This window comes from Dermochelys coriacea, chromosome 11 (genome assembly GCF_009764565.3).
Source record: "Dermochelys coriacea isolate rDerCor1 chromosome 11, rDerCor1.pri.v4, whole genome shotgun sequence".
NCBI classification, from domain to species: domain Eukaryota; kingdom Metazoa; phylum Chordata; order Testudines; family Dermochelyidae; genus Dermochelys; species Dermochelys coriacea.
The window spans coordinates 77,801,646-77,817,719 of NC_050078.2; the positions used below are offsets into that span (position 1 = coordinate 77,801,646).

Sequence of the window (16,074 nt, forward strand, 5' to 3'; positions counted from 1 at the left end):
TCCCCAGCCACCATCCTCCATCTGCTTGGAGACCAAGAACTGGCACACCTGAGCCCCCTCCCTGCATGCAGCTCTGAAGGGACAAGGCAGAGAAATGGGAAGATATTGGACATGATAGAACAACACTGACTTGTATTAAAGAGCTTTACTTGATTTCCTCTAGTACAGTGAAAAGACCAATAAGAAAGACCACAAGTAAAGTCTACACAAGAGAGCCCAAAAAGAAAAGGAGTACTTGTGGCACCTTAGAGACTAACAAATTTATTTGAGCATAAGCTTTCGTGAGCTACAACTCACTTCATCGGATGCATTTGTGTGTTTGCCCTCTGTAATGAGCTGCAGTCACCATGACAGCAAAATGTCACATGGAAAAGAAAGACATGGCAGCTGCCGGTTACAAGCACCCTATAAGCATTCTCCTTTCTCAGAGACAAGTGCCTTCATTTGGACAAGCTAACCAGCTCCTGGGAAATTCTTAAAGCACAGGTCTATTATTGCACAATCCTCCGTCAATATAACAGCCCTACTACTAGAATTTCTTGATTTAGAACTTTGAAACACACCCTACTCTTTGAGAAATCCAGCTTCTACATCCTTGCTAAAGAACATGCTAATATTGCTCAATACAGCACAGAGAGGATCACGTCATATCCCAGGGCCCCTCAGGTGCACACTCCTGGAGCTGCCAGACTGGGTCAGATCCAGGAACCATTATATGTTCCACATAATTAAATAACTCAATAATAGTGAAAAGAATAGCTCGTAGCTCCATGAGTACAGGAGCCAGGATATGGAGTATGGGAGATAAAAGGAAAGGCATCAAATATGAGTTATTTGATCACACGCCAAAACACACATGGAAACTTCTCCTGTAATCTGCGATCAAGCAATACAATTCATCTGATGAGGCAGGATGAGGAGAACTAAGGGGCCAGTGAAACTCAGGCACAGTTTGTCATGTGCTCAAGTTCCAGATCCTACACCCACACCATATTTACTGACTACAAAGGAAGCGTTGGGGTCTCCCTCCAACACAGGATTTAAATTCACAAGCCAAGACAATAGCTTAAGAAGAATTCTCCATTTTTCTGCTCTCTGCCAGGTCGACTAGCCCCACACCTTGTTTCTCTAGATTCACACAAAGCAGATAAGTCCCTCTATGACTAGGACTTCTAAGTGACCCGCCAAACTTGTTCACTTAGGCCCAAATCCTCAGAGCTATTCAGGTGCCTAACTTCCACTGATTTCAAAGGGAGTTATGTGCCTAAATACTTTTGTGGATCTTAGCAACTTAAACATAGATACGGGATGGTGCTGTGTGTTAAAACTGTCCAAGAAGGTAACTTCCTGTGCTCATGGCCCCACTGCTTTCTGACCTCTTCCGTTGCTTCCAATTCAGGCTGTGCACTCAGATAGCGCCAGAACCTTGTGTTCCCAGCTGTTCTGTGGGGAGTTAAGAGCAATGGCTCGGCTCTGCTCTTTGTGCCTTGGAGTGCAGTTGTTCTGCGGCTTGCCTTCAATGCTCTGCTCCAAGACCCTTCCTATGACAGGTTGTGGGGGCGTCCAGCCATGTTGGTTCCACTGATCAGGTTGCCAGATAAGAGAGGGAGTAGCGCCCCGCCCAACTCGTGGGAATCCGAGGGCAGCTCCTATCAGTGCCATGTTCCCCAGCATGTCCCGTAGATGGCAGTGCTGCATTGCAAATCGGCCGCAGAGGGCAGGGCATCTTTACAGGTCGTCCCAGGCGAGTCCCAAGCACGTTCATTGAACTTGGGAAGAATTCCTTTGACCTTCCCTTACGTCAAAGCTTACAGAAATAATTTAAGTTGTGAGTGTGAGTGAGGTGTGTTCTCACCTGCACCATGTGGTCACTTTACATTCTCCAGACGTGCTGAACCTCTCAATAACACCTGGGATCCTGGCCCCATGGACAGAGCTGGCTCTGCCTCCCAGCGGCTAGGCAGGCGGAAGTGACAGATTGGCGAGCCCTGCAGGATGGAGGAGATCCAGAAGGCAGTCTGTTCCAGTGCACTACACAGGGAACTGACAGCAAGGAGCTCGGGTCAGCCCTGACTTTGGATTTTAACAGTGGTATTAATCAAGTCAGTTCACCTCTGCTCTCATTTGTAATGTGGAGCTAGCAGCACCTAGCTCACAGGGGCTCTGCGCCATGGAATGAGCTGCTGCTGTATAAATGTTACACTTCACTGCAACGCACACAAAGCAGCCATCTCCTCTCGGGACATGCAATTTGCCAGTTGCTCCAAGAGCCACTGCTGCTTCCTCTCTGCCCCCTGCGCAGCACTTAGAGCAACCACTAGGAAGGAGCCTCTCCATTGGGTGGGAAAGGATGGATCCCAGCTCCCTCCTCTGCGGGCACTGCTCTGTGCTCCCGTAAACTGCACATCTGGATGCTTGTTGTCAGTGCGGATTTACACTTTCCTGACTGTATGCTTATCAGTTCTTCCTTGGGAAATCTGTTTGGTCCTGACAGTCAGTCTGATGGCCCCCAACACCCATTATACTTGGAATTCACTACAGTACCCCATAACTGCATAACATTACACACCCTTCCCATGAGCCATCGGCTCTTTGCACCTTCCGACAGTATTCCAGGCCCTTCTGGAGCGTCACACTAGACAAAGGAATGTAAGTATTTTCTTTACAGTTGCAAATATCCAATCAGGCCAGGTTTATTTTGGTATCTAAATCCAGATCTGGGTGTCTGACTTTAGGCACTTGAATTTGAATATTTTGGCCTGAACAAGTAGACAAAGTGTGTGTAAGAACATCAGCAGGTCCTGTCTTGGCTCACCAGGCCCTGTGGCCAGTATCTTTTATGACACACTGTCGTCTCAGGACAAAACTTGACACTTGAGAGGCCGCCTCTCTCCCATGTGGTGCTGCAGAAGGTTCAGGCCCTGAGAGTTCTGAGCAGACATATCCTCCAGGTAAAATTGGGGTAGGCCCATGTTAGGGTGTTCTCCCATTTTTATCTGGAGGGTTTGCCAGCTCCAAACTCTCGGAGACTATATCTGCTGCAGTATCACATGGGAGAGAGGCAGCCTCTCATGTAGACAGAATCCAAAGCAGGTCAGGTTTATTAGGGCAAACTACCACCTTGAATTTCACTTGGAAATCAGCTGGCAGCCAGCGCAAGACACAGGACTTGATGTCAAGTGCAAGAACAAGGGCAACATAGGAAGTAAATACACTGAGAGTAGTGACCCAGCATTTCTGTGGGCAGATTCGCATCTGACGTGCAGCAGAAATATATCAGAGAAATAATATTGCATGAATCCATGATTATACTTTAATCTGGTATATTTCTTTAAATGACTCTGTTTCAGAGAGGCATGCTGTTGTGTTTAGCTTGCACCTGAAGTGTGTTCATTTACCAGCTCCAGTTCTTATACAAGTCGGTTTATTATTTGCTTTACTGGGATTTAGGAAGAATAGTTTCCTCTATGTGTCACACTACGCAACTGATCAGATGCATTGTGGGAGGGTTCATCTTCCTGGTCTGACACAGGTGCAAGATATCAGACCACCTGGTTCACTGGTCCAACCAGGTAGAGCAAACTCTACCTGTACTTCTAGAGCTGAGTGAAGAATGGATTTTTAGATTCAGTGGCTGAACCAGAATATTTTAAAAAAAAAATTCGTTCATTTCGAACCAAAACTGAATTTTTTTGGTGACTAAACAAATTTAAAAAAAAATTCATTCAGGTCAAAATGAATCATTTTGAATGTCAAAGCGAAACCAACATTAACGAAATGAAATGTCAAATCACAATGACCTTTTCAAAAGGAAATGTTGAGTCAAAATATTTCAATTTTTTTCAAAACAGTTTTGATATTTCCAAACTTTTTGTTTTCGGTATTGTTTTGTTTTAGGTGAAGCTATTTGCTGACTTTGCCCCAAATTCAGGAGTAGTTTTGATGCCCCCAAAAATGCATTTTTAGCAAATTTACTCTTCACCCAGTAAATTCAACCAGCTCTATTATTTTCACAAGCTTATTCCATTCATTTGCGTTAATATCAGCAGGCATAACTGTATTGACCTCCCCAGGGTGCAAGTTCTCTCCCAGGGACAATAAGCTCTGAATTGAAGGTTTCAGGCATCTCACTTCCCCTCCCTCTCTCTTCTCTTCCTCAGTAACTGATCTCCTGGGCCACATGCTCCAGGAATTTCTCCTGGAAGTGTTTCAGCACCTGCATGACTGACAAAGTGCACTCCACATGGCTGTAGTCTACCATAATGTCAGCTGCAAAACATGAAGAGGAGAGACAATGGCACCATTCTGCCCAGTCGAGAGGGGTAACCAGCCATAGCATGAGGAAACAGCTGAGGCAAGATATGCTCTAACCCAGATGGCAGTTGAACTGGCCCCCAGAGAGGTGGCAGTGATGAAAAGGGGAGACACACCCAAGAGGAGAGGGGCTTGGCTAAGTGCATAGGAGAAGAGAGACCCCAGGGTAGTGACCATAAGTGGGGAAGAGGAGAAGACAGACCTCTCATGATGGAGCCTGGGGGAGAATAAAGCAGAAAGAAGCAGAGGAGTGGGCTGGCAGAGAGAGGGAAAGGGGGACAGTGACACAAGGGAGAAAAGTAGTCAAAAAGTAAACATGAACTGGAAAATGGTGAGAGAAAAGGGAACAGCCAGACTGGATCAGACACACTGTCCATCCAGCCCAGTGTCCTGTCTCCAGCAGCGGGCAGCACCACGGCCTTCAGAAGAATCCTGCAAAGGCAGATATGGGATAATCTACCCCTATAGACATCTCATCCTAGTCTCCAATAGCTAGAGATTAAGCCCTGGAGCCAGATGTTTTATCTCCCTTCCAATACTCTTTTACTGTTTACTCATTAGCTGTTATAACCCTGGATATTCAAGATCGCCATACAAAAGTCCAATCTGTCTAGGGTGACCAGACAGCAAATGTGAAAAATCGGGACAGGGTGTGGGGGTAATAGGAAGAAGTATATAAGAATATAAAAAAAAATATAAGAAAAAGACTCCAAAATTGGGACTGTCCCTATAAAATCAGGACATCTGGTCACCCTAAATCTGTCTTTGGTTTGTGTTATGTTCTGGGCCTCAACAGCAACCTGTGGCAGTAAGTTCCGCAGTCTAATTACATGTTGTGAGAAAAACTATTTCCTTCATTACTAAGGCTACGACTTTGTCATGGAGGTCGTGGAAATCTCAGAATCAGTGACTTCCAAAGACCTCCGTGACTTCAGCCCGCCAAGCCTGGGAGCTGCAGGGTCCCGCTGCTGCCTGTGGCAGCCGGGAGCTGTGGGGTATCCTGAGCTCTGAGCCACCATCGGTGGTGGTGGGGGGCCTCGGAGCTCCCAGCCAGCCCCCACAGCTGCCCTGCAGCTCCCCATTTTGTCAAGGATATTTTTAGTAAAAGTCAGGGACAGGTCATGGGCTTCTGTGAATTTTTCTTTATTGCCCGTGACCTGTCTGTGACTTTTACTAAAAATATCCATGACAAAATCTTAGCCTTATTCATTACTTTTGAATTTTCTGCCTTTCAATTTCATTGAATATCCCCTTGTTCTTGTGTTCTGAGGTACAGAGAACAGAAGCTTCCACACTAACATCCCTAGACCAGTCATTAATAGAGTTTAAGACCATAACGAACCATTATGATCATCTAATTTAACTTCCTGTGTAACTCAGGCCACAGGATGTAACTCAGTAAATTCTGTATTGAGCCTATAAGAAACGGTTACTTTAACTCTAGTTCTTTGAGATGTGATGCAGCCGTGTATTCCAGGTAGGTGTGTGCACGCCCTGCATGCTGGAGCCAGAGACTTTTGCCTAGCAGTACCCATGGAGGGGTAGCACTCACACCTCATGTCTGTAGCCCCTCCCCTGGCTATATGGGCAGCACCGCCCCACCCCATTCAGTTCCCTTGCACTCAATATCCAGGGAAAAAGAAAAGGAGTACTTGTGGCACCTTAGCGACTAACAAATTTATTTGAGCATAAGCTTTCATGAGCTACAGCTCACTTCATCGGATGCTGTAGCTCACGAAAGCTTATGCTCAAATAAATTTGTTAGTCTCTAAGATGCCACAAGTACTCCTTTTCTTTTTGCGAATACAGACTAACACGGCTGCTAGTCTGAAACCTATCCAGGGAAAGACTCCAATGCAGCAGGGATGGAGGCTGCTTCGTGGAATACACGTTGGCATCACATCTCGAAAAACCACCGTTACAGTAAGTAACCATTTCTTCTTCTTCACATGGATGCAGACGTGTTCCAAGTAGGTGTCTCACAAGCAATAACCCTTGTTGGAGGTGGGGCTCGGAGTCTATCAGAGTAGGGACTGCAGGACTTCTCTTCTGAGATTAATGTCTGCTCTGGAAAATGCAGTGATAGCATAATGATCTGCGGATGGATGGATGGATGACCAAGTGGCTGCCTTGCGAATGTCTACTATGGAAATGTCATTGAGGAATGCTACCAACGTTGACTGTGCTCTCGTCAAATGAATCCATATCTGCTGAGGAGGTGTAGCCAATGTTATCTCATATACAGACCTGTCAAGGCTGATTCCTCACTCTGGCACTTTGAGTGCAGAAGGTAGGGGCCCGTAAGGGTTCTAAAAATTAATACTGGCAACTCCAGGCTTGTATTAACTCCCAAGGTTACAGCTTTTCTCTGACCTTGGCTTGGTAAACCCACCCAAATGCAAAAAAAAAAAAAAAAAAAAAAAACCCTTGGACCCAGGAAGGAGCACTTGGGAATTCCTCCCTGTGGGGTACCCTCAAGCCCTTTCACCCTCTTTCCCCCCCCCCCCCCCGAGCTGAGAAAGAGCTGAGAAAGGAAACAAAGGAAATTAGCTGTTGCCACCAGCTAATTAAACAATATGCACAAATCTCTTAGGACACCAAAAATCCAATCCTGTTCTTAAAAAAGGTAAATTTGACTAAAAACAAAAAGGAAGACAATACATCTGGAACTTAAGGTTTTGCTAGATTTTAAAAGAGCAATTCCAAAAATTAAGTACCACGAATAGCTTTCTTGGGGTCCAGCTTAAAAGTTACAAGCAAACAAAAATACCTGGGGGTAAGCACAGAGGAGATCCACAAGCCAAAATAAAAAAATAAACCTGATTGCATGTATTTAAACATTCCCTGTCCCAAATGATTCCTTCTAGGTATGGAAAATGAATTTTCATACCTGATTCAAACTTTACACAGCATTCCTGCTTATAGCGTTGCTGCTCAGTGTCTCCTTCTCCAGAGAACAACAGAAAAAGGGAAAGTTTCTTTCCCAATTTTAAAAAGTTCTAGCCTTCTGTGACATTACTGACATAAACTGTGACCGTATAGATTATTGTTGCAACCAAGGTCCTATAGTTGCACCAAACCTTATACAAAGAAGGTCCAGTAAGGTGTCTATGGAAAAGGTATGATTTGCTGGTTATGATTATGCTATCTGTATGTGTGTATCATTTTTGTAGTTAAAGTTATGAATATTGGCTATGTACTTGTATCTCAATATGTTTTGATTCTAAGAAGCCTCAGTGAAGCATTTGGACAGCTTCTTGAGAAAGGACTATTTTCAGTAAGTGCCCAATCAAGAAACACTTAACTGACAATGGACTATGGAAGACGCCAATCCACATCTGAGCTTTCCTGGGAACATTCAAACTAACACGTAAACAGTGGCGTTGGCCTGTAAAGAACTGAGTCATGCATGGACATGCGACTTGCCCATGTGACTCCAAAGATCATTTTGCTGGTGTGATCTTCCACTGGGCAGAGGATATAAAAGGCCCTGAAAACTCCTCTATTTTGTCTTCAATCTTGCTTCTTGCCTCTGGAGGGACTTTGCTGCAAACTGAAGCTCTGAACAAAGGACTGAATGACCCATTCCAGCTGTGGATGTACTCTAGAGACTTGATTTGAACCTGCAGTTTTTCATCACTACTACAAGCCTGAACCGAGAACTTTGCCATTACTGTATGTCATTGATTCCATTTAACCAATTCTAGCTCTCATCTATATCTTTTTCCTTTTATGAATAAACCTTTAGATTTTAGATTCTAAAGGATTGGCACCAGCGTGATTTGTGGATAAGATCTGATTTGTATATTGACCTGGGTCTGTGGTTTGGTCCTTTGGGATCAGGAGAACCTTTTTCTTTTACTGGGGTATTGGTTTTCACAACCATTTGTCCCCATAACGAGTGGCACTGGTGGTGATAATGGGAAACTGGAGTGTCTAAGGGAATTGCTTGTGTGACTTATGGTTAGCCAGTGGGGTAAAACCGAAGTCTTCTCTATTTGGCTGGTTTGGTTTGCCTTGGTGTGCAAAAGAACCCCAGCCTTGGGCTGTAACTGCCCTGCTTTAAGCAATTTGTCCTGAATTGACACTCTCATTTGGGTCCCACCAAAGCCAGTATCGTTACACCTTCCTATTGGCTCTTTTGGTCAGGTCCCCACTTCCTTTTCTTTACCTGGGGGACTTTTTAACCCTTAACAGGTAAAGCAAGCAAAGAACAGCTACCAAGAGGGATTTTACAGCTAACTGGTTGGCTGGGTGTCCATAAAAGGATGCTACCCCCCTACCTCATTTTTCAAAAGACCTGATACAAGATGTTATCCATCTAGAGCTGGCCTGCACAGAGATCCCTTGTCCCTTCATGCGGTCCACATATGACACAAGCAGGCGAGGCGAAGCACAAAACAGTTCTGTCCTGTTCAGATAAAAGGCTAGACCCTATGTAATGTCTAACATATGGAGACGAAGCTCCTCCTGGGAGGAATATGGCTCAAAGAAGAACACAGGCAAATATACCATCTGGTTCACATGAAACTGAGAGACCACTTCGGATAAGAACTTTGGGTGTGGCCGAAGCATTATCTTGTCCTTGGAGAACTGAATGTAATGAGGCCCGGCCATCAGGGCCTGCAACTCACCTACCCTCCTTGCATCCACTCACTGTTTTCTGAGACAGGAGGGGCAGTGAACAGGATGCAAGAAGCTCAAATGGAGGCCTCATTAGAGGCACTAAGACAGTGGGACTGGCTCTCCGATCAGAGGATGCAGGCGGAGAAGTCCTTTCAGAAATCTCGTCACCATGGTGTTGGAAAAAACTGGATAGGAGGATGAAATGCTGATAATGTTGCCAAGTGCACTTGGAGAACTGAGGGCCAAGATCAGTTTCTGAAGGTGTATTAGGTACTCTAAGATGTCCTGGATGGAAGCCTCCACCGGGTGGGTCCCACAGCCCAAGGACCACACTGAATACCGCTTCCACTTCGCTAAGTTGGTCATCCTAGTGGAGAACTTCCTATTGTTAAGTAGGGCCTGTTGGACTGTCTCCAAGCAACACTCTTCTTCTTCATTTAGCCATGCAGCAGCCATGCCATAAGGTGCAGGGAGCTGATGACCGATGCAGCATGAGGCCATGGTCCCGTGTGAGGAGGTCGGGATGGAGAGGAACTGGTATGGGAGGCTGAACTGACAGAGCAAGGAGTTCTGAGAACCAGCACTGTCTTGGCAACACTGGAGTGATCATGATGAGCCTGGCTTGATCCACCTTGTGCTTGGTGATGACCTGAAGAATGATTGGGATCAGAGGAAAGGCATACAGCAGAGTCGACTGCCAGCTGCAGGGGAAGACAGTAGAAAGGGAGCCCAGGCTGAATCCCCCGAGAGCAGAATAGATGATACTTCCTGTTTCCTTTATCACAAATGGGTCGATTGTGGGGATGCCAAACTTTGCAAAGATGATCCAAAGGACAACTTGCCTTCAGGGACAACTCATGGCTCAGGGAGAAGATCCTGCTGAGATGGTCGGCAAGACAATTCTGCACACCTGGTAAGTGGACAGCTGCCAGGGTGATGTCCTCTTCAATACAGAACTCCCACAGGTGGATCGCCTCTAATCTGGAATGGCCTCCCCCTTGTTTGTTCACATAGTACATCGCAGTGGTAATGTTGGTGAGTATGTGAACTGCTGAATGCCTGATACAGTCCTAGAAGGCACAATATGCATTGTGGATGGCCCAAAGGTCCAGCACATTGATATGGAGTGAGGCTTTCTGTTCCAACCACAGGCTCTGCACTTCAGTGAATCCAGATGCGCCCCCCCAAACCAGAAGAGAGGTCTCGATGACCACCGTCTTGGTTGGACGGGGCCGAATGAAGGAGTCTCCTTGACACACGTTGAGCGGGGACGTCCACCAGTACCAGGAGTTGAGGACTAAAAGGTGGGAGGTGCACCCATCTGTCCAGGGAGTGCAGGGCGGGGTCATAACCATCCCAAACAACATGTGAAGGGAGCAAAGGTGCAGGCTGGTGAACTGGACCCCCTGTGTACAATCGGACAGGCTCAGGCACACTGAGACAGTTTTGGAGGGCTGAGACTGCAGGCTGGGGAAAAGCTGTTGAATTGCCTGGAAGCGGTAGGAATGCTCTTGACTTCATGGAATCTTAAAGTGCCTCAAGTAACTCTATTTTTTGAGCAGGAGCCAAGGTTGACTTTTGGTGTTTAAAATGATTCCCAAATGATTGAGTAAATGCAATATAGTGTTGACATGAGCAAGAACCTCCTCTTTGGAGCCACCCTTCAGCAGCCAGTCATTGAGATACAGAAAGGTGTGGATTCCTTTCCTCCTGAGATATGACCACTGCCATGCATTTGGTGAAAACTCAGGGGGCTGAAGAAAGGCCAATAGACGACAGCCAATAGAGTGACCAAATGGAACCTCATGTACTTGATGAATTTGTTGAAGCCGTGAACGTTGAGGATGGGTCTCATCCCGACTTAGGATTTTGGTATCAGGAAGTACCAGGAGTAAAAGCTGTGACCCCAGTATTCTGGCAAGACTTTCTCCACCTCTTCCAATGTCAACAGAGAGCTGACCTGCTCTATGAGCAGTGTCTTGTGAGAGGGGTTCCTGAAAAGGGACGGGGAGAGAGGATGTGAAGGAGGCATGGAGAGAAACTGGATGGAGTAGGTTTCAGAGTAGCAGCCGTGTTAGTCTGTATTCGCAAAAAGAAAAGGAGTACTTGTGGCACCTTAGAGACTAACAAATTTGAGCATAAGCTTTCGTGAGCTACAGCTCACTTCATCAGATGCATCCGATGAAGTGAGCTGTAGCTCACAAAAGCTTATGCTCAAATAAATTTGTTAGTCTCTAAGGTGCCACAAGTACTCCTTTTCTTTTTGCGAATACAATTAACTTAGGCTTGAATAGAGACTGGGAATGGATGAGTCATTACACAAAGTAAAACTATTTCCCCATGGTATTTCTCTCTCCCACCCCACCCCCCACTGTTCCTCTGATATTCTTGTTAACTGCTGGAATTAGCCTACCTTGCTTGTCACCATGAAAGGTTTTCCTCCTTTCCCGCCCCTGCTGCTGCTGATGGCTTATCTTAAGTGATCACTCTCCTTACAGTGTGTATGATAAACCCATTGTTTCATGTTCTCTGTGTGTGTGTGTGTGTGTGTGTGTGTGTATATAAATCTCTCCTCTGTTTTTTCCACCAAATGCATCCGATGAAGTGAGCTGTAGCTCACGAAAGCTTATGCTCTAATAAATTTGTTAGTCTCTAAGGTGCCACAAGTACTCCTTTTCTTTTTGCGAATACAGACTAACACGGCTGCTACTCTGAAACCTTAATTGTATCCAGTTTGCAAATTAATTCCAATTCAGCAGTCTCTCGTTGGAGTCTGTTTTTGAAGCTTTTTTGTTGAAGGATAGCCACTCTTAGGTCTGTGATCGAGTGACCAGAGAGATTGAAGTGTTCTCCAACTGGTTTTTGAATGTTATAATTCTTGACGTCTGATTTGTGTCCATTCATTCTTTTACGTAGAGACTGTCCAGTTTGGCCAATGTACATGGCAGAGGGGCATTGCTGGCACATGATGGCATATATCACATTGGTAGATGCGCAGGTGAACGAGCCTCTGATAGTGTGGCTGATGTGATTAGGCCCTATGATGGTATCCCCTGAATAGATATGTGGACAGAGTTGGCAATGGGCTTTGTTGCAAGGATAGGTTCCTGGGTTAGTGGTTCTGTTGTGTGGTGTGTGGTTGCTGGTGAGTATTTGCTTCAGATTGGGGGGCTGTCTGTAAGCAAGGACTGGTCTGTCTCCCAAGATCTGTGAGAGTGATGGGTCGTCCTTCAGGATAGGTTGTAGATCCTTGATGATGCGTTGGAGAGGTTTTAGTTGGGGGCTGAAGGTGATGGCTAGTGGCGTTCTGTTGTTTTCTTTGTTGGGCCTGTCCTGTAGTAGGTGACTTCTGAGTACTCTTCTGGCTTTGTCAATCTGTTTCTTCACTTCAGCAGGTGGGTATTGTAGTTGTAGGAATGCATGATAGAGATCTTGTAGGTGTTTGTCTCTGTCTGAGGGGTTGGAGCAAATGCGGTTATATCGTAGCGCTTGGCTGTAGACAATGGATCGAGTGGTATGATCTGGATGAAAGCTAGAGGCATGTAGGTAGGAATAGCGGTCAGTAGGTTTCCGATATAGGGTGGTGTTTATGTGACCATCGCTTATTAGCACCGTAGTGTCCAGGAAGCGCAAGTAGAGTAGGGGCATTAGGGGACGAGAGCTGAGGAAGCGTTGTTCTAAGTCAGCCATAAAAATGTTGGCATACTGTGGGGCCATGCGGGTACCCATCGCAGTGCCGCTGATTTGAAGGTATACATTGTCACCAAATGTGAAATAGTTATGGGTCAGGACAAAGTCACAAAGTTCAGCCACCAGGTTAGCCATGACAGTATCGGGGATACTGTTCCTGAGGGCTTGTAGTCCATCTTTGTGTGGAATGTTGGTGTAGAGGGCTTCTACATCCATTGGTGATCTTCCTAAAAACACCATCCTAGCCACTATGGATGTAGAAGCCCTCTTCACAACTCTCTTCTTGTTCTTGCTTTTGTCTTTCTAATAAACCTTTAGTTTTAGACACTAAAGGACTGTCTGGCAGCATGGTATTTTGAGTAAGATCCAACCTGATATTGACCTGGCAATGTGGCTGGCCTTTTGGGGTTCAGGAGAACATTTTGTATAGAGAGCAGAATTTTTAAATAACTCCTCACTGTACTGGACCTAGGGGCTGATTAGGAGCTAGAGAACTGGAATGCAATAAAAGAGGCTGTGTGATTTCTTTTTCTTTTCTTTTTTTTGGCTTCCTGATAACCAGTGTGGGGATCAGAAGCACAGTTTGTGAGTGGTTGGGAAGTTTAACTTCAGTGTTGCGCACCAGTCTTGGGAGTATCCTCTCTCCTTTTTGCAGCCTGCCCTGACCTTAGCATTTCCAGTGAGGGCTACCCCAGGCAACCCAGCTGACACAAAGCATGCCGTGTAAGATGTCATATAAAAGGTCATGATCTGCTGAAACCCATTGTTCTGTCCAAATATGTATATCATTGGTGTGTGTGAGTTATGAGATTCTGCTGTATGGCTGATGCCGAAACATGTTGTAAGTTTGAGACTCTACTGCCAGGTGGGTGTTAACTGACCACTAATCAACTCTATGACTCAGTTGCACAAGTCCACACAATGGGGGTTTACTCGATCACTGTGATGCAGCAGAGCCCACTAGGACGTGCATGGGCAAGTTCTTCAGGGCATATGGACTAAAGATATAGAATAGGGGAGAGTGGCCCCATGTTTTGGCTTTTCTCCTCCCCCAACCACTCTGGAAGTAACGAGACAGAAACTTGAACTGAAGGAGATTGGTCCCAGTGAAGCCTGTGTATTAAGAACTGTAACCTCCAGTGGGGTGAGAAAACTGTTTGATCTAAACACTGCCTAGGGGATCAATATGAAGATTGAAAGGTGGATAAAGAATTGGTTAAAAGGGAGACTACAACGGATCCTACTGAAAGGTGAACTGTCAGGCTGGAGGGAGGTTACCAGTGGAGTTCCTCAAGGATCAGTTTTGGGACCAATCTTATTTAATCTTTTTATTACTGACCTTAGCACAAAAAGTGGGAGTGTGCTAATAAAGTTTGCAGATGATACAAAGCTGGGAGGTATTGCCAATTCGGAGGAGGATCGGGATATCATACAGGAGGATCTGGATGACCTTGTAAACTGGAGTAATAGTAATAGGATGAAATTTAATAGTGAGAAGTGTAAGGTTATGCATTTAGGGATTAATAAGAATTTTAGTTATAAGCTGGGAACGCATCAATTAGAAGTAACAGAGGAGGAGAAGGACCTTGGAGTATTGGTTGATCATAGGATGACTATGAGCTGCCAATGTGATATGGCTGTGAAAAAAGCTAATGCGGTTTTGGGATGCATCAGGAGAGGTATTTCCAGTAGGGATAAGGAGGTTTTAGTACCGTTATACAAGGCACTGGTGAGACCTCACCTAGAATACTGTGTGCAGTTCTGGTCTCCCATGTTTAAGAAGGATGAATTCAAACTGGAACCGGCACAGAGAAGGGCTACTAGGATGATCCAAAGAATGGAAAACTTGTCTTATGAAAGGAGACTCAAGGAGCTGGCTTGTTTAGTCTAACTAAAAGAAGGTTGAGGGGAGATATGATTGCTCTCTATAAATGTATCAGAGGGATAAATACTGGAGAGGGAGAGGAATTATTTAAGCTCAGTACCAATGTGGACACAAGAACAAATGGATATAAACTGGTCATTGGGAAGTTTAGACTTGAAATTAGACGAAGGTTTCTAACCATCAGAGGAGTGAAGTTTTGGAATAGCCTTCCAAGGGAAGCAGTGGGGGCAAAAGATCTATCTGGCTTTAAGATTAAACTCGATAAGTTTATGGAGGAGATGGTATGATGGGATAATATGATTTTGGTAATTAAATATTCATGGTAAATAGGCCTAATGGCCTGTGATGAGATGTCAGAAGGAGTGGGATCTGAGTTACCCAGGCGAGAATTTTCTATAGTATCTGGCAGGTGAATCTTGCCCATATGCTCAGGGTTCAGCTGATCACCATATTTGGGGTCAGGAAGGAATTTTCCTCCAGGGCAGATTGGAAGAGGCCCTGGAGGTTTTTTGCCTTCCTCTGTAGCATGGGGCACGGATCACTTGCTGGAGGATTCTCTGCTCCTAGAAGTCTTTAAGCCACGATTTGAGGACTTCAATAGCTCAGACATAGGTGAGAGGTTTTTTGCAGGAGTGGGTGGGTGAAATTCTGTGGCCTGCGATGTGCAGGAGGTCAGACTAGATGATCATAATGGTCCCTTCTGATTTTAGTATCTATTAGTCTATGAATCTATAACGTTTAAGATTTAGATTGTGTGCTTATCTTTTATTTTCTTTGGTAACTATAGCTGATCTTTTATGCCTACCACTTAAAATCACTTAAAATGTATCTTTCTGTAGTTAATAAACCTGTTTTATATTTTACCTAAAGCAGTGTATTTTGTTTGAAGTGCTGGTTTAAATCTTAGCTCATTTACAAAGGCTTGTGTATGTCCCCTCCACATTGAGAGAGGGGCGGACTGGGTAATAAACTTATACTGGTCAGGCTTCTGACCAGGACAAGGCACTACAGCTCTGAGATCTTAGGCTGGGGAGCTGGGGGGAACTGGCTGGAGTCTCTCTATTGTTGGTTCATGAATGGCTGAGAGAGCATTCATGTAACTCAGCTGGGTGTGTCCCTGGCTTTGGATGTCTGTGTAAGTACAGTACTTGCCAGAGGTTTGCAGCTTGACACAGCAGCACAGTGTGACAGGGAGCTCAGATTGGTGGGACGGAGGGCTCAGCGGTAACCCACTTCCAGAATGTACCTTGGGGAACCCAGCACAGCAACCCTGGAACTCCTCACAGGAGGGCTTGGGCAAGTGATCCACAAACTTGGACATAGCAAACCAATTGAGAAAATCATATTTGGACAGCAAAGCTTGCTGGTTCACAATCCTCATCTGTAATGACAATGAGCTATAGACCAGGGGTGGCCAAACATTGTTTGTCCAACACATGGTTTCAAACAGTCCTTTCAAGCCCACAATGCTTCCCAAGGTTTACATTAGCCGCGTCTCCTCTTTACAGAACTTCCATATAGTCCCACAATAAAACAGAAACATTTGCATTTTTAATACA

The 16,074-nt window shown here is 45.3% G+C and overlaps 1 long non-coding RNA gene across 1 annotated transcript in view; it reads left to right on the top strand.

Annotated features, from left to right (window-relative positions):
- The window catches only part of LOC122458221, a 32,738-nt gene that overhangs the window by 7,467 nt on the left and 9,197 nt on the right, over positions 1-16,074 (top strand). The window lies entirely within an intron of this gene.